General features: G+C 40.0%; 1 protein-coding gene and 1 pseudogene across 1 annotated transcript in view; one reads left to right on the top strand and one right to left on the bottom strand.

Moving 5' to 3' along the window:
• IL1RAPL2 (interleukin 1 receptor accessory protein like 2) overlaps nucleotides 1-18,286 on the top strand; it is a 444,607-nt gene that overhangs the window by 88,165 nt on the left and 338,156 nt on the right. The gene's annotated exons all lie outside the window — the stretch shown is intronic.
• On the bottom strand, nucleotides 3,584-13,745 carry LOC114042713 (annotated as a pseudogene).

Below are 18,286 nucleotides of genomic sequence, written 5' to 3'. Positions count from 1 at the left end.
AATCAATGTGTTTTTCCTTAGTCAGCCCAAAAAAAGCCAATTCAAAGCAAAGGTATTTAATTAAATATCATAGTAAGAAAAGTAATGACAGATCACTTCTCTTATAAATCTTTAAACACCCTCCCACAAATATGTACAATATCTGTGGGATCATATGTGAAGGGCACATGTGTAAGGATCTTATCTATGACCTCAGGCAAGCCTTTAGCTTCTCTTAGCCTCAGTTTCCTCATGTGTTAAATGCGGGGAGGGAAGATGTAAAATCAATGGCTTTTGAAGTCCTTTCCAGGTCTCAATCTCTGATCCTCTGCATTACCTTCAGAAAGTCGCTTAACCTTTCTGGCCTTAATTTCCTCCTCTGTAAAATGAGGAGCTTAGGTTATATTCCTTCTGAAGTCCCTTTCAGCTCTATGTCTGTGGGAATTCTGTGAATAAAAAAATCTAATTAGAATAATAATAAACATTGCCAAGATATATCCTGAGAGAAATGCCATAAGAAGAAAAGATTCAGAGGACATGTGATAGCTGCCCTTATATATTCAAAGGGATCTCCTGTATAATAGAGTAGGACCTGGAAAAATGAGTGGAAGTTATAAAATGGTGAATGTTGTAGTGTCAGGGAAAAAGAAAAATTTAGCATTAATTTGAGCTAGTCCAAGGTTGAATGAACCACCTTGGGAGGTAGCAGGCACCCCCTCATTGGAGGTTTCTCATAGAAAGACTGGATGACCACTCATTGAGTGGGTTGTGATGATAATGCTTTTTCAGATTTAGATTGGCCAAGAAGGCCCTAGGAGTCCCTTTCAGTTCTCAAATTCTGTGATGATGTGATAACTGTGTCACCATTTACTCGATGGAATGGAGAGGGAAGAGAATGAAAACATTTCAATCACTTGGGAAACCATTGCAGTAGTCCAGGTGAAAAGACCATAACCGAGCATTGTGGCTCTTGTGAGTGACGAGAAGGGGACAGATGTAAGAGATGTTATGGAGGTAGGATCAGTATTGGAATAAGAGGTGAAGAAGAGGGAAGAGTCAGGGGTGACAACAAGTTTGCATGCCTAGGTGAGTAGATGGATGATGATGCCCTAAACAGAAATAGGAAAATGGAGACGATAGGTAGATTTAGCAGGGAGTGGGGAGAGGAGGGATATCATATATGTTTGGGACATTTGGAGCTTGAGATATCAATGAAACACCAAGGTAGAGGGTCCCAGTCAGTAATTGACAATATAGGCTTTGAATTCAGTTGCAAGATTGGGATTGAATATATTGGTTTAGGAATTATCAGTGAAGAGCTGATGATTGAACCCATGAAAGCTAATGAGATCACCAAGATAGAAAGTCTAAAGCGATGATCGAAGATGGATCGAGGGGCAGCTAGGTGGCACAGTGGATAGAGCACCGGCCCTGGTGTCAGGAGGCCCCGAGTTCAAATCCAGCCTCAGACACAACACTTACTAGCTGTGTGACCCTGGGCAAGTCACTTAACCCCAGTTGCCTCACCAAAAAAAAAAAAAATGGATTTAGGTCAAGACCTGGGAGGGGGTTGACTATAGTTAGTAGCCAGGAGAAGGATAATGATCCAACAAAGGGAATTGAGGAACAATCAGACGGATAGGAGGGACCACCAAGAGAGTAGTGTCATGAAAGTAAGGGAAGGAGAAAATATCTAGGAAAATCGGTCATGTAGAAGGGAATTCAAGTAGTCTGAAAACTAAGAAATGGTCATTGGACCGACCTCTTTAGATCATCGGGAACTCTGGACAGAATAGTTTCTGTTGAATGGGGGAATAAGGAGCTATATTACAAGAAGTAGGTAAAGTGAATGGGAGGTGAGGAAATGATTTTGGATTTTGGACTCTTTCTAGGTACGTGACTGGGTAAGGGTGAAGAAATATAAGACAAGAGCTTGTGATAACAGAATCAAATAAAGGTTTTTTAGTTTTTTGTTTGTTTGTTTGTTTTTTTAAGAATGGACGAGACCTGTGTATGTTTGTAGGCAGCATGAAAGAAGCCAATAGAAAGTGAGAGAGTAGGAATTATCAAACAGGCAAGCTCCTCGAGCCAATTGGAGTGGATGGGATCAAAGGCACAAGGGAGAGGGGTTAGTGAGAAAGGCACTGTCTTCAAGAGTTGCCTGAGCCACTGAGAGGTTAAGGCACTTCCCCGTCAAATCATCGTTACTAAGTGTCTGATATAGAATTTGAACCCAGGTCTATTTGACTCCAGAGATTTAATTTACATTTACTTACATGTAAATATTGGATTTATAATCATATCTGCTCCTTTTTCATCCCTCCAATAGGCCAGCTTCCTATGAGTTCTCTACCACTAGTCTTTCTTGACTGGACATTATATTAATATTGGGCTCTGCACACTTTAGCTGCTACTATAGAATTTTCTTTTCCTTCTCAACACTTTTATCTCAGCAGTACAATCCAAAGATAACAGAGGCACACGGCTAGTATTTCCAGCCAAATCTGCTATAGGGGAAACATTCAATGTGAGAATAATGGGGAGTATGGTGTGTTCAGTTCCGAGGGGGACAAAGTCTGATTCTGATGATTAAAATTTTTTATCTCTAGACCTAATATCCAGGGCTGGTAGTGAAAGAGTTATGGTAAGCTGGATGCAGTCCACAAAATAGTTTTTAGCTCCATACATTCCTGACTGATCCACCTTTGTCCAAATTTTGGGAGTTGGTAGTGGTCTGATCAGGTGGTCCACAAGGGGGATTCCAGTCTAGCCAGTTCTTTCCAACCTTAAGGAAGACTAGGTCAATTCTGGCCTTAACACACTGTTAGTTGACCTGGAGGTCTTTGTCCTCTGCTCTATGTGTAAGTTTTAAGACTGCAGTTTTGTATCGCTTTTTGTGTCACCCATATCAGAACAGCAATGAAGGTACATAAAGAGGAGATGTAAAAATGGAGTCCTTTCATGTAACATAGTTACAAGAGTAAGTCCCTTCTAGACCCATAACAGCACCCAAAGACCTGGAGCCCTAATTCCAAACTATAATGAAATAAAAAGGTAGCATAAGAAAAAGTCTCCAACATAGGTTTTTAAATGCCTGCTGCATGCCTTCTCTCCCTGGCCCCCTAGACAGTTCATCATCTTCCCTCCTTCAGGAAGCCCAAGGCATGGGTTTCTGCTGAGAGGTGGCTGTTGGTACCCCACCTCTATTTGGGGAAGGTGATCTAAGTATACTCCAGGTGACCCCCAACCTCCATTTGGGGAAGGTGATCTAAGTATACTCCAGGTGACCATCAACCCAGGATGGTGCAGAAGGCAGAAAGGCTAGGGGCAGTGCTGGGATCTAGGGTGGAAAGTCCCAGGGTGTGGGAAAAGGCGGGGCAAGACCAAGGCAAAACTGAAATCAGTTGCTCCCTGGTTGGCAAGTCACAGCTGAAGAGTTGTAAATGGCCCCACTCCACAATCTAATTCTCAATTGGCAGGCAAAGGGATGTATCAGAAGGTAACTGGTGTTCATAATTCAAAGAATCTCAGGTCTATCCTTCATCTGCAGTGAATAAACAGAGGTGGCCAGTCTGCCCAATAGCTCTTCCCAGCAGAGCCATGGTCAAGCTGGGAAGTTCTGAGTTGACCCAGAGGCCCTCTGTGCCCACTGAATCACTGCAGGACACTTTCCTCATGTAGCAACTTGTTATTCTCCAGATGCCCTTCATTTTGAGATACTCTATGAGAACCATCAGGAAAGAAGTCAGCAAGTCAAAGGCCATCTACTTTACTGCTCTTGAATTCTCCCCCAAAGGTCACTGTAATGGGAATGAAAATGCCAATGCCATTGAACTTTCCTTGGGCAAAGTACCCCTTGTATCTTGGGCCATCTGAAAAGGTCGGTACCGCAAAACCATCAAAGAAGCCATTCTCAAAATGACCCAAGTAGAAGCCACCATCTGTAAACATCAGTTGACTAATGCCATGCCTGCAACCCTTCTTTCGCTGCCCGCAATATTCCTCCCTGCTGGAGGAAGTGAAAAAGCCTTTTGACTCTTCATGGTGACAGCTTGCAGAAGAATGGAGTGACAACCACAAGAAATAGGTAGAGACTTGCTATCTTCATAGGACGGCTTGGCTCCCCCTAAGACCGTAGGTCCCAACTGCCATGGCCCCAACTCCACCTGACTAGTCATTGCTGCTGGCCACTCCACCAATATCTCCCACAGACCCCCTCCTATAGCATTTAACAAGGACTTGGTAGAGTTTCAAAATCAGATGACTGTCCTATCTTCTAAGAAAAGGGCTCTGTTCTTTAAAACATGTATGATTTCTGTTATCACAACTCCAGGTTTCAGTCTAACAGAAATCCAAGTTGATTTGCTATTTCTGCCTGATGTCATGGATGAGTAGGGGAGTGAAAGGGGTGTTCCTAAGTCTAGTACATTGTGGTGGTTCAGTGAGGTCACCTGCAAAATTAGATCACCCATCACATTAAATGTGATGATCCAGGATAATGAAGAAACCCTGGAGTATACAAATCTTCCCGTTCTTCTTACTGCAAAATCAGTTTCCACATTTCACCAAGGGAGAAATATCCATTATGCTGAGGTTCTGTGCAACTGAACTTGGCGTAAAGGAATCCAAGTTCCAGTTCCAGCCTTGACATTAGTTGTGTAACCATGGTCAAGTCTTTTGCCCTTTCTAAGACTCAGTATATCCATCTGTTACATGGAAATATTAGTGTTTCCCTATATACAACCTACTAAGACTCGTGAGGAAAGTACTTTGTCAAACTGAGAGTTCGGTGGGGGTTATTATTATTCTGTTTAATTCAAGGGAACCATATACTATTGGTACATTAATATATGTACTGTAATGCTGACCTCTAGAAAAGGAAGTCTTAGTCTGATGAAGCTATGAACTCTTTCTCACAATAATATTTTAAACAAAATGTACAGTATTACAAAGGAAACCAATTATATTGAAATGGTTATCAAAATATGGGGGAAAAAACCACAAGTTCACAGATCCCAGTTTACAAACCTGCGCTCTAAACCAGCACTTTTTTTTATTAGGCAATTGGGGTTAAGTGACTTGCCCAGAGTCACACAGCTAGTAAGTGTTACATGTCTGGGGCCAGATTTGAGCTCAGGTCCTCCTGACTCCAGGGCTGGTGCTCTATCCACTGTGCCACCTACCTGCCCCTAAACCAGCACTTCTTAAATTGTGAGTTGCAACCCCATGGGGTGACCCTCAGTTTAAGAAGCACTGAAGGGGTTATGATCGTGGAAAAAGTTTAAAAAGAGCTGATCCAAATGTTTGCCCTCAAAACCTTCTTCCATATTGTCATGAGACTTTGTCTCTTGATGACTGTATGATAGGTATATCAAACCAACCAAAGGGTTGCCTAAAATCATAGTCAATTAGTAAACAAACATTTATTTTGCACCTACTCTGTGCCAAGCTAGGTAAATCTTATATGATGAAAACATCATGGAATTATTTGTGAGAGAGATAGAATAGAAAATGGAGTCTCCTGTGCTTAACTTTTTGCTGTCGGATTTTTATTTCCTGTCCTACTTTATAGGAGCCCAGGTGTCGATGAAATCAAATCTAATTGGTGCCCTTTACTAGTTGGCGATTGCTAGATATGCCAGCAGAAGCTCACCAAAGGTGTCAACATTTCACCCACATCAGTGGGATGTGCTCATAATGCATACACACCCAGATGAGAGGCCTGAGCCTCCTCGGAGACTCGGAATTCAGACTATGGGCGAACTCTGGTTCTCTGAATAGTTAGAGAATACCAGCAAAACCTTTTCACTGATGTGTCCGTGTACGAAAAAGTAATGGGGCCTCAAGACATGAAGCCAGTATTAAAAGAAAAATATACTTTATAAAAGCTGATATAATTGGATGATTTATAATATTTATATATATAATATATACATATAATATAATTTATAATAATGAAAAAAGTATTAATACTAATATTCTGTTGTGTGGCTCTGGATTATGGAATGCTAATTATAGTCATTGAAGAACTGAAAATTAGTATCACCCAAAGGGCAGTGGAGAAGGGCATGGTAGGTATGAGCAGGTTTCAACATGTCAGAAATGAGGAGCTACAGAGAAGAAGTAGAAGAAACAATGTCATTAAAGAAATGTAAAAGTGAATAAGTAGGTGGGTTGATATTCTAGGCCAGACGTAGGCTGAGCCAGTGGTTCAATTTTGGGATTAGAATGAAATTAGACACTCAAAGACCACCTAATATTTAAGAAAAAAAGTTTACTTAACAGTAACATAAAAAAGATACTAAGCTGGGGCACAACACTGGTTTGGTAGATGTGGCCCCTCTCATCTCTATATGGAAATGTGTCTATTCAGAAGAATGTGTTGAATCATATAACATTGGGACATACGTTGTCTGATGAGTCCCAAATCCTAATTCAAGAATCCTTTTTATGCCCCTCGTGACCAGGAAGCTACATTAAAAGCTCAAGCTCTAATCTCCTGGATCCATCAAGGCTCAGGGATAGTTTACCTGATTCTTAGGCAAAATCTAGCCCAGCATACATGGTAGGGACTCTGGTAGATGTTATTCCTACCACAGGCATGCAGTAAAGCCTAATAAGCATGACAGGTGAATATGTCAGAGGCTACACTGTTCTCCTCACGTCAAGAGAAGGTGAGAGTGGCTCCTAGAATATTGAGCAGCCCTCTTGCAGCGAACCTCGTAGGGCATGTAGACAACGGTCACATAGGAAGGATAGGCATGGATTGCTTGTGATCTTTGTCTTTGAAGGAACTCTCAAAATGATGAGATCACAGATTCAAATGGTTGAATATTTTAATATCCCCAGAGGACAATGGAAAGGAAGGTGGTGGGTTTATGTAGGCTACAACATATAACAAATAAGGAATCTGGAAAAGAAATTGGTATAACAGATGCCATTAGGGAGATGTATGGATCAAAAAGAAGATAGGCTAATCATGCAGCACAAGTGAGGGATCAAGGAACCAATTAATATATATTAAGTACCTTCTATGTGCCATGCTCTATGCTAGGCACTAAAGCAACAAAAACAGACATGAAACAACCCTTGCCCTTTAGGAGCTAGTTAAGTTCACAGGAGGAGAGAGGACAGCATGTACATATATAACGATATACATATATGCACATATATGTATATGTAAAACAAAATGAATACAAGGTAATTTGGTAGGTATGGCGCTACCAATTTGGGGGGTGGAGTGAGGTGGGAAATCCTCATGTGAAATGTAGAGCTTTAACCAAGAAGTGGAGGGGAGGAAGGAGAACATTCTGGGTATGGGTAAAACCAATGCAAAGTTTCAGAGATGGCAAGTGAAGCATTGAATGTGAGGACCAAGAAATAGGCCAATATGGCAGTATCATAGAGTACGTAGAGGAGATTATTAATGCATAAGAAGATAGAAAAGGTAGGAAAGGCAGGTTGTGAAGAGTTTAAAATACCAAATGGAACAGTTTTTATTCAATCCTTTTATTCAATCTAATGGCTCATAGGGAGCCATTAAAAGTTACTGAGTAAAGGAGTAACATGGGCAGAACTATGCATTAGAAAAATCACATTGGCAGTTAAGTAGAGGACAGATTTGAGTAGGGAGAGACTTAATGCAGGGATCTAAATAGTAGTCTTTTACAATGATCTGGATGAGGGCCTGAACTAGAATGGTGACCATGAGTGGAGAGAAGAAGGCATATGGGAGACATGTTGTGCAAATTGGAATGACGAGATTTAACAGCTGATTGGTTGTGTGTAGTGAGAGATGGGAGTTTAGTATGACACTGGCATTGCAAACCTGGGATGACAGTGCCCTTGACAGTGATAAGGAAGTTCTGCAGAAGACGGGAATGTTGGGGTAGAGGAAGAAAAGATAATGAGTTTTGTATTGGCCATATTTAGTTTGAGATGCCACTAGGATATCCAGTTCAAATCATATAATAGGCAATTCTTGATGTGGGAGTGGAGCTCAGAAGAGAGAATAGGACTGGATATAAAGAACTTGGAGTCATCTGCATAGAGATGATCATTGAACCCATGGGTTCTGATGAGGTTACCAAGTATGAGAAGGTAGAGACAAAAGATGAGAGGGTCCTGGGTATACCCACAAGTAGAGAGCATGACGAGGATAACGATCTAGCAAAGGAGACTGAAAAGAAGTGGTCAGACTTGAGAACTAAGGGAAAACTCAGAGAATTGAGAGTATCCAGAAGAGAAGGTAATCAATAGTGTCAATGGTTTCAGAGGATTGAGAAGAGTCCATCATATTTTGAAATTAAAAGATCATTCACTGCTGCTTGGCCTATACCCTAAGGAAATCAAAGAAAGGAAAAATGAGCCATATGTATAAAAATATCTATAGAAGATCTTTTTTTGTAATATGAAATAACTGAAAACTGGGGACAGGGAAAAAATGCCTATCAATTAATGAATAGCCAAACAAATTGTAGTATGTCAATGTAATGGAATACTATTGTGCTATAAGAACTGATTAAAGGAATAGTTTCACTAAAACCTGAGAAGACTTGTATGAACTGACGCAGTGAAGTGAGCAGAACCAGGAGAAAAGATATATAGATATAGATATAGATATAGATAGATATATATGTATATGTATATATGTATGTATATGTATATATGTATGTATATGTATATATGTGTATATATGTGTGTGTGTGTGTGTATATGTGTGTATATATGTATATATACACACACACACACGATAACAATAATACTGTAAAGATAAACCACATTGAAAGACTTAAAAGATAAGCACAGGGACAAATCGTGACTCCAGAGGACTAATGATAAAGAACGCTATCTGACTCCTGACAGAGAAGTGGTAGACTCTGGATGCAGAATGAGAAATATGACCAATGCAGGAATTTGTATTGCTTGACGTTGCATATTTGTTTCAAGAGTTGTGTTTTTATTTTCTTTTTTTTTAAATAATCACAGAGGTGAGAAGGGCAAGAAAATTAATTTTGGTTCATTGAAAAAAAAGAAATTGAATTAAAAATAACTTGATCTGATAAAGCAATAAAAATATTATTTGTAAGTTCAGGAAGGTCACTTTCAGTTGAGAGATGAGGTTGGAAGCCAGATTGCAGAAGATTAGGAAGTAAAAGGAAAAGAAGTAGAGGTATCAAGTATAGTTGGCCTTTTCAAGAAGCTGGTCTGAAAAGATGAGGACAGATAAAGGGTGAGAGCTAGCATGGATGCTACCATCTAGTAAGGTCTAGTGATCAGTCCTTTGCTTGTTTGTTTTTAAAGATTGGAGAAGTGTGTGTGTGTGTGTGTATTTATAGGCACCAGTAAGTAGCCTTTGTACTGCCCTGGCATTCTCTCGAAGTCAGGTTAAAGCAAGGAAGGTCTTAATGACTTTATCTGGACTCTCTGTAAAGAATTTAGGAAAAAGAAATTGACAAGGAAGAACAGGCATGGATGAGTTGTTATCTGCATAGGCTAGAGGGAACATTCTCACTGATGAGAGCCCCAGATCCACTTAAGAGAGCTGTTATTTATATAGTGTTTCAAGTTTTGCCAAGAACTTTCTACAACATTTATCCTCACAAAACCAAGAAGTCAGGAAACCTGAGTTCTAGTTCTGCTATTTGCTTGTATTACCTTGCCAAGTCACTTCCCTTCTTTTGACTAGCTTCTATTTGTTTATCTGTAAAATGAGGAAATTGGAACCCCAAGTTACCATTGTTAATTCAAGAGGGAATATAATGAGTTACATTTTTGCCACACTGAGCTTGAGATGCTGATAGAGCCTCAAGGTGGAAATGAGGCAGGCCTAGGGCTCAAGAAAGAGATTAGGGTTGGATATATTGATTTTGGAGGAGTTATCTGCATAGAGACAATAATTGAATTGTTAGTAGTAATTCTCCATTTACAATCAACAACCCCACTTCTTTTCACAAGTGACTTTTTCATTTCCTAGTATCTCTAAAAATAAATCCTCTCCCTGTGTTGTGGGCTGCTGATTAATGACCTCCTGACCATCCTGTGATTTCTGACTTATTTCCTGTCCTGATCTCTTATTTCCAGCTGAGGATAGAGATGAGTTGTAAAGTGAAAAGTCCTTCCTGAAACATGACTTTTTTTTTTTTTGGTTTGTTTTAAAGAAAATCTATACCTAGCTTAGAAACAGATGGGACACGCACTAGGGCAAAGAGCTGATTTTCATCTAAATAATTTCTCTTGTTCTCTTTTCAGATTTTTGGGGGGAGTCTGGAGGAACACATGACATTTCTCCATTTGGCCAGGCCAGAACATTTCAGCATTAAGAGTTTGTCTTGTGAAAGCCTTGTCCCCCACCCCCCAACAATTTGGAAATCAGATCCTGCTTTACTTTGTATGATTTCAGTTCCTTGAGTACTCTTAGTTAAGATTTGCTCATTTCTCATGGCTCTTATCCACAGCCCTCAGCTTCCATCAGAAACTGTGACTGTGCTGCCCTGTGGTAAGCACCCCGCTGAAGAAAAGTGAACATTGATTTTGAAAGCTATAGGCTTACATTCTAATAAATTCTGCTCCCACCCCTTATTTTAATTCTGTGTGAATCTTTATGTTTCTCATAAACAGCATGTAGTTAGAATGTGCCTTATGGTTCATCCTGTTACCCTTTTCTGTTTTCGGGATGAGATCATCCCAATCACGTAATGACATTTGCTGTTAGAATTTTACTGTAGTATTTCCTGCCATCATAAATTCTTAGGTTTTTTCCTCTTTTCCTCCTGCCCTCATCTTTACAAGTAAAGGATGGAGAAAGTGATGACATTTGATAAATGACCGTCTTCTGTAGTTGTTCCCTGTTCCATTCCACTGTCCTTCCTCTTTTCACCAAGTGCAGACACCACCTTTCTCTCTCTCTTTAGTAACCATTTATGACCAGACATCCCAAGTTAATATTTGTTTTCCTTATGACTGTTCTCTCCCTGAGTCTGTTCTACCACTTGTAACCCTCTGTTTCCCTTCCTACACCTATGTCCCTCCCCATAGAGTTTTATGGATTCCTGCACCACAATCTTTGTTTATGTGTCTGCATGTGTTCTCACCTCTCCTTTGTTCAGGTCAGATAAAAGTTCAGTTCATAAGATGCCCTGCCCCCTACCCCTACCTCTATGTTCACATATTCTTCTCAGACACTCTCTTCATGCAACACAATTAAGTTCCTCCCTCTTCTTCCTCATTTTTTTCATTCGTGTAGCCCTTTTTCCCCCTCACTTTTCTTTCCCCTCTTTAAAACCATCACAAACAGAACAAAAACAAACCTGGACCATATGTTTGTCTAATTTAACTCCCTTTGTGACCCTTGAAGTCATTAGGGTTTTGAAGAAACTCATGTCTCTTTCCCTCTAGAATGTAGTCACTTCAGCACCGTTTAGCCTCTTCCAGTTACTTACATGTGTTTATTTGTTTATGTTATTCTTGATTCTAGTATTTGTACAATAAAGTCTCCACTTAGTTGTGGCCCATTTTTTTTTTAATAAGAAGTGCTTGAAAGTGCTATATTTTATGTAAGGTCCATTCCCCCTCCCAATAGGATTATACTCCATTATGCAGAGTAAATTATTCTTGGTTACAAGCCTTTATTATATTGTTGTTGTGTTATTTAGTTTTGCCCAGAGTCATACAGACAGTATATGGCAGAGCTGGGACTTGATTTCAGGTCACACCGTACTGTCTCCCATCACATATATTCTTTTTACTGGCATATAACGTAAACAGCTTGTGGCCCAGTGAATAGAGCGCTGGGCCTGGAATTAGGAAGACCTAAGTTCAAATCCAGCCTCAGACTCTTTCTAACTCTGTCTCTAAGCAAGTCACTTTACCTCTGATTGCCTGATAAAAGGATCCACTGAATCTACAGGAGAAGGAAATGGCAAACCACTATAGTGTCTTTGCCAAGAAAACCCCAAGAACAAAGTTGGTCCACAGGGTTACAAAGTGTTGGACATGACTGGTCAACTGAAAAAGAACGACAAAAATGTAAACATTCATAAAAATGCCAGATGATCATTAACGTCTTTATTTTTTGTCTCTCTCTCCCTCAACATTTTTTATTTACCCTGTAAGCACCTTCAAAGAAAAGGTTGTTTATGGAGTAAATCACATTTAGACTCTCCTGTCTGAAATATGTGCTGCTTTTCACAGAATTCAGCCTCGGTTCATTATTGCCCTATCTACAAAGTGAAGGTTAATAAGCAAGTGAATTGTGTGAAAAAGATCGTAGGGGACATGTTTGACTAACTTAAGGAGAACCAGATTTTCAGTGATTATGTATTTAAATCAAAGTCGATGCTGCTGACAATGTGAGTTATTACCTTTTCATTCAACAAGAAATCTACCTGAAAAGACAAGAAGAAGATTCTGTGCCCTTTTAAATTCCATAGTTTATGATCGTTACCATTTCAGGCCAGTCTCCACTTCGGCCCGCACCCTTCCCCACTCTCACCCGAATTCATTTAAACCATGAAATTTCAGGAAATGGTCCAGCATAAACAAGTGCATGGTCTAGTATTGTTTTTTTGTTGTTGTCAATGACAGTGTTTAGTGTCTACTTCAAAAAATGGTGGATTGGTTGAGTTTCACAGGATTGCAATCCTAGAATCATGGAATCATGGAATATCAGAACTGAGAGGAGGAAGCTACAGCTAGAAAGGACCTCAAAGGCCTCAATCTAGTCCAACATCCCCATTTTATAGAGGAGGAATCTGAGGTCCAGGGAGGGAAGGGGACTTGCCCAAGATCACTCATAGGATACTAGACCTAAAGTTGGAAGGGACCTCAGAGGTCATCTAGTCCAACCTGCTCATTTTACAGAAGAGGAAACTGAGGCCTAGAGGAGTGAAGTGATTTGCAAATGACTTCACCTTAGCGATACACATAGTAAATGGCAGAGCCAGGATTAGAATTCAGTTCCCAGGATTCCAAGTTCGGGGTAACATACAGCCTCCCTGTCATTGAACAGAGAGATAAACTGAGGACCAAAGAGAAGGAATTTTCTTGTTGTTACATAGCTAATTAATAGAAGTAGGATCATAACCCAGGTTTTTCACTCGACTCCCAGACCACTGTTTCACATTATATTTTTATAACTGACCCCTGTTAAACTGATTCTACTAAAACCATACATGTATATATGTATGTTTATAATACACATACATGTATACAAATATGTGTACATAGCTATGTATACATGTATATATTTTTGGCAGCTGGGTGAAACAGTGGATAGAGCACAGGACCTGGAGTCAGGAAGTCCTGAGTTCAAATCTTGCCTCAGACACAGTAGATGTATGACCCTGGGCAAGTCACTTCACCCTGTTTGCCTCAGTTTCCTTATCTGTTAAATGAGCTGGAGAAGGAAATGGCAAATTACTCCAATATCTCTGTCAAGAAAACCCCAAATGGGATCACGAAGAGTCAGACACAACTGAAAAATGACCGACCACACAAGAACAAAAACAACGTATATTTTACATTCATTCAGGAAACTTTATGGTTGGCTGAGGTCAGGAGGGAATGGGCTACTTTTATATCTGTTATCCCTACAGCATAAAGGGCCTGACTTGTCATTCGTGGATCATAACAGTCCCATAGTGCCCCACTGTCCACTTCAGTGACCACTTTCCAACATCAAAACCATCTCTGGTGGAAGATCAAGCTTGCATTGAACTAGCAGAAACCAGCTAGTTTGCATGCGTAAACCACAGTACCAGAGTCATAGCCTTTCTGAGTAAGAAGGTATCTCATACCAGGTCATGCTTTAGCCTCACCCTCCCCTCCCCTCCCCCTCCACCTTTCCAGAACGGAACTCCTTCCCTCATCACCTCTCCCTCATATATATATATATATATATATATATAGTCTTCCTCTACTAGAATGGAAACTCCCTGAGGACAGGGTCTGTTTCTTTTTTTTTTTAATCTTAGCATCTTCAGCTTTTAGCAAGCACAGGACCTGGCACTTAGTAAGGGTTTAATAAATACTCCTTTCTTCCTTCCTTCCTTCCATTTCATTCATTGGCCATCAAGTCCAACCTATGAATGAACACATATTTCCTCCACAACATCCCATATAAGTAGTCACCCAGCCTGTGTCTGAAAACCTCCAGTGAAGCCTTTAACATTTTTTTGGTGAGGCAATTGACATTAAATGACTTGCCCAGGGTCACACACACTGAAGTGTCTGAGGCTAGATTTCAACTCAGGTCATTCTGACTCCAGGACCTATCCATTGCACCACCTACCTGCCCCTTAACAATTTATTAAGATCATTAGTGTCCAAAAGACCATGGTATGCAGAGAAAAATGGAGAGATGTCAGGTTACCCTGCCCTGCTCTAGACTGGCCCAGGGTACACACAAGACCTGAAGAAAGCAGATTCCCTATGGATAATTGGCTTCCTCTTTGTCTTCCATAACATCGCTCTGAACTACTCTTTCCCTGTACCTTCAGTGCCTTACCCCAAGCAGTTAACTACCTCTTCATATATGCCAGCAGCTTGTCCTGCTTACTAGCAAGGTTTGAGTCAGCAGCTGTCTCATTCCCATGGCTTTGGGCTCTACCCCTGTTGTTTGAATGGAGAAGGAAATAACTGTGATTGTCAGATTGTCCTGCCTATTCCCCACAGTCATTTGATACTTGGGCTTATTGCTGGAAAGCCTCAAAGTCTCCCACAAGGTATCCAAAATCTCTGCTTTAATAACATTTGTAAATTAACAGCTGGGCCAGGGTTTAAGCTATTGGTGCTCAATTACATCAAAATAGTGGTGACGGCTCAGGAGACATCTCACCTTTATTTTTTAGCATTTAAACCAAAGTAATCATGTTATTTTCTTTAAACCTCCTCCCTTTTTTTTTCAATCATCTTTAGACACCATCCATTAAAGACCCTTGTGCCGAGACATATGACTAGGCACTCACTGTTCACGGATGTTCAGGAAATAGAGTACCTTCCTGTCTGCCAGATAACAGAAGGTTATGGGGAGAAACTTGAGGCTGGCAGACCGCCCGGTAGTCTGTTACAGTAGTCAAGGCAAGAGGTGATGGGGGCCTGCCCCAGAATGGTGGCAGTGTCAGAGGAGAGAAGGGGACTTATGTGAGAGATGTTACAAAGGTAAAATTGATAAGACTCAGCAATAGATCGGATGTGAAAAGTTGAGGATGACACCGAGGTTGCAAGCCTAGGAGGCTGAGAGCATAGTGGCACCCTTGACAGTAATAGGGAAGTTATTTTTTGGGGGGGTGTTCAGGGGAAAAGATAACTAGGTCAGTTTGGGGCATGTTGAGTTTAAGATTTCTCCAGGATGTTCAGTTTGAAATGTCTAACGGGCATCCTGGAAGTTAGGAGAGATGATCATGGAAAGCACAGGAGCTGTAGCAGGTGGGCCATCAGGTCTGATAATTGTGGAGACCCCCAAAGTCATAAGATTTATGAATGAGGAAACTGAGGTTCAGAAATATTCTCACAGGCAAAACTGCAATTTGAAACTAGGTCGTCTGACTTCAAACCCAGCAGTCTTTGCTTTATGCCAACCCCACTGCTTCTGAATAGGCATTGCTACATTGATGGGCACAACCCCTGCCCACAAATTAGCTCTAGAGTCTCTTGAAAGTGTCTTTGGTTCTACAATGTGAGCGAGCTGAAAAATCCCTGTCCTAAATCATTGCTTGTATTTCTATTTGATTTCTTGGAGATTTTGCAGAGTCAGCAGTAGCAGTCAAAAATTTTAGAGCAAAGCAGTTCCATGAAGCCATATGCTCACTTTTTGGTGGAGATCTGTGGAAAGGTTTTTGGGGAAGGGCATGGGAATGGATTGGGAACTTGGCCCTGTACTGCTTAACATTTATTCAGGGTATAAAAATGTCCATTTCCTCTAATTCTGTGATTTTCTCTTTAAGGACCTTGGCTTGGGTTTGAGGGTGGGATGGATAGGAGCTTTTCCTCCCATTAAACATTGATTTCAACAATTTATTACACTATACAGGCTTCCTGCTCCTAATTCCCCCCATTCAGGCAATTCATTTTTCCATCCCTTCACCATACTATGAATAATATTATCAAAGGCTCTTCTGGCTGAAAGGCTCCGGATAGAGGATTCAGAGTGCTGAACCAAAAGAAAATGAGTGTCTTTGAATGGTCTTCCGGAAGCACCCCACTAGGAAAAGAATGGGGGATGCAAATGGAGTCCTCCAGGATAAAGACTTTGAATCTGGAAGCAGTTGACCCCCAGATGATGCTCTGATCTCTTTAAGAGCACTTTAATCCTTCCTAAAACTTGGAAGTTCACTTAACATTGCCATTTGATCATTGGACTCAATGGGAGTTCATCACTGGGTGCTCTGATATAAGGAGAAATGGAGGAATGGGAGAAAAAGATCCCAGGTTCATTCTGTAGAGATCACACACACACATGCTTAATTTTTAGCAGAAAGAGGTATGTAATATGGGGCTCTGGAGAAAACACTAGATGTAAAGTCGGGAGATCAAGGTTTCACCCCCATCTCTGCCACTTGCTGTCTCTCCAACCTTGACCAATCACAGACCCTCAGAGATGGAAAGTGACTTAGAAGCCATTAATCTAAGCTGAATTTGGTTCACCTCTCAAAATCCTCAAGAAATTTGAAAGATCATGGAAAATCGGAAAGATGCAATAAAATTGGAGAAGAACAAATGTCCTGATTTTTTTTTTTAAGTATTGGAGAAGGGGAAGAGAACAGAGTCTGCAAACTATATGCCAGTGAGTTTAACTTTGATTCATGGGAAATTCTTGACATTTCTGTTAAAGAGATAGTTAGCAACTCTCTAGAAAGTAAAGTGGTGATTACCCAAAGTCAGCCTGGTTTCATCAAGAGCAGGTTATGTTCGACTAACCTAATTTCCTTTTTTTGACAATATTACTAAACTGGTAGATAAGGGGAATTTTGTGGATAGAGTTTATCTAGATTTTATCAAAGCTTTTGATAAAGCATTTTATACTATACCTATGGAGAAGACATAGAGGTGTGGATTAAATGATAGGAAAATCTGAACTGGGTGGGTAACCAGTGTCAGGGAGAATACCTGTTTATGGTTCACTACCACCATGGCAGGGCTTCTTCAGAAGCATGCTCTGGGGATCTATGCTTAGTACTGTACTATTTCACTTTTTTTTTTCCAATGACTTACATAAAGACATAAATAATATGGTCATCAAATTTGCAGAGGACATAAAGCTGGGGACTAACACACTGGCTACAGTATCTTTAAAGGGATATGTTTTACATGATTGCATATATATGTGTGTGTATATATGTGTGTATATATATACATATATATATGTGTGTGTGTGTGTGTGTATATATACATATATATATATACATATACATACATATACACACACACACACATACATACATCCTGTATCAAATTGTTTACCATCTTAAGAAGGAAGGAAGGAAGAGAGAGAAAGAGAAAATTTGGAACTCAAAAATTTTATTTAAAAAAGCGAATGTTTTTATTGCTTCATTTTCGTGGTTCCTCCCATTAGTTCTAATTCTTCTTTACATCATTACTAAGGGGAAATATGCCTAATATGAATGTATAAGTAGAGCCTATACCAGATTGCATGCCATCTAGGGGAAGTGGGGGAAGAGGGAGGAGGAGAAATTTTAAAACTCAAAATCTTATAGAAATGAATGTCAAAACTAAAAACAAATTAATTAATTATTTAAAAAAATAAGTAAAATTTAAAAAATGAATTTTTGACTAATATGGAAATATGTTTACATGATTGCACATTTATAAACTATTTCAGATAGCTTGCTTTCTTGGCAGGGGGAAGGGGAGCAAGGGAGGGAGAAAAAATTCTGGAACTCAAAATTTTATTAAAAAAATGAATATTGAAAACTACATCTACTTGTAATTGGAAAAAATAAAATACTATTTACAAAAGAAAAAAAGAATGTTAAAAGGATATTGACAAGAAAGAGGAGTGGATTGACTCATAAGAAGAAAATCTTGTTCCATGAACAAGAAAGTGATAATACCACTGTACTTTTGTCAGAACTCATATGAAGTGTTGGGTTCATTGTTGGGCACCATGATATAAGAAGAACATAGATAAGCTGAAAAAGTGTCCAGAGGAGGGCAACAAAAAATGATAAAGGATCTTGAATTCATGGTGTATGAAGATGGGTTGAAGGAATTTGCCATATTTATCCTGGAGAAAGGACAGCTCAAGGAATGTGTGATGGCTTTGCTCAAGTTTTTGAAGGTCTGTCAC

The sequence above is a fragment of the Vombatus ursinus genome, unplaced genomic scaffold (genome assembly GCF_900497805.2).
Source record: "Vombatus ursinus unplaced genomic scaffold, bare-nosed wombat genome assembly UNPS02014735.1, whole genome shotgun sequence".
NCBI lineage: Eukaryota > Metazoa > Chordata > Mammalia > Diprotodontia > Vombatidae > Vombatus > Vombatus ursinus.
The sequence above is the reverse complement of the archived record's forward strand: the minus strand, read 5'-3'. Positions and strand labels throughout refer to the sequence as shown.